The 1,318-nt window shown below is 40.3% G+C and overlaps 1 pseudogene; it reads right to left on the bottom strand.

Annotated features, from left to right (window-relative positions):
- Positions 1 to 100: 100 nt before the first annotated feature.
- On the bottom strand, positions 101 to 1,069 carry LOC104870779 (annotated as a pseudogene).
- Between the last annotated feature and the right edge of the window lie 249 nt (positions 1,070 to 1,318).

The following is a 1,318-nucleotide window of genomic DNA, read 5'->3' as shown; positions in this document are numbered from 1 at the left end:
AAGAAGTCATTTTACATTTTCCTAACATTTTGTAGGTTTTTAGAGTATTTACAAAAGTTGTCTGTATAAATTCAAAATTAACAGTGTTATTTTGACCTACCTGAGACCCAAATATTTGGGCTACTAACACACTGCAGAAGGGAAGCTATCCTATTAATAAGTTTCCACAAAGCTTTCTTCATATCCCCATTCCTCAGACTGTAGATGAAGGGATTCATCATTTGAGGGATCACAGTATACATCACTGAAGCCACTGCAGGCTTTCTGGATGAGTCAGTTATTAAATAACTAATATACACCCCCAAACCTGTACCATAGAACAAGGTGACAACAGAGAGATGAGAGCCACAGGAAGAAAATGCTTTATACTTTCCTTCTGATGATGGCATTCTCTAGATCGATGATACAATGTGAACATAGAAATCATGATGCCAAAAACAGCAACACTACAAATGATGAAAGCTGCAACATATATTACTATGTTATCAACTAAAGTGTCAGAACAAGTGAGCCTGATTATCTGACCAAGTTCACAGAAGAAGTGTGGGATTTGCATCTCTGTGTAGGAGGTCAGCCTTAGTATCATCAGACTGTGGAGCAGTCCATCCATGATGCTAAAGAAAAAGGAGGAGAGAGTCAATAATACACACACATGGGTGCTTATGATGACCGTGTACCTAAGTGGATGGCAGATGGCCACATAGCGGTCATAGGCCATTGCTGCAAGAAGACAACTTTCAAAACCACCACAAACCAACACTAAGCAGATCTGAGCAAGGCAGGCTTTGTAGGTGATGCTCTGATCCTGTGTTTGGATGTTCACCAGCATCTTTGGGACAATGGTTGTGCTTAAACAGATGTCATTAAGGGACAGGTGGGAGAGAAAGAAGTACATGGGGATGCGGAGATGGGAGTCAGAGCTGATGGCCAGGATGATGAGCAGGTTCCCCAGCACTGTTACCAGATATATGGACAAGAACAGGCTGAAGATGAGGGGCTGCAGCTCTGGATCATCTGTTAGTCCAAGGAGAAGGAATTCTGAGAGAGGTGTTTGGTTTCTAGCGTCCATGAGTGGGCGATCTGATAAAAAAGAAACAGTGAAAATATGACAAGTTATAAAGACTGACAGAGTCAGTATAACAGGACAATGTGTTAACATCCTGTTTATGGAGAGTTGATCTTTGGAATTTTATTTCCACACCTATGAGAAAAGATTTTATCTAATAGCCTCCCTTTCTGAAAGATTAGTTTATGGCAGGTATAAGCAATAAAGTCACAAAACTCTCATTGCATCTTATGAATGAGAAAAAAGTAAATG

This window comes from Fukomys damarensis, unplaced genomic scaffold (assembly GCF_012274545.1).
Source record: "Fukomys damarensis isolate Sample0158 unplaced genomic scaffold, DMR_v1.0_HiC HiC_scaffold_55942, whole genome shotgun sequence".
NCBI classification, from domain to species: domain Eukaryota; kingdom Metazoa; phylum Chordata; class Mammalia; order Rodentia; family Bathyergidae; genus Fukomys; species Fukomys damarensis.
Note: the sequence above shows the minus strand (reverse complement) of the source record. Positions and strands in the feature narration are given on the sequence as shown.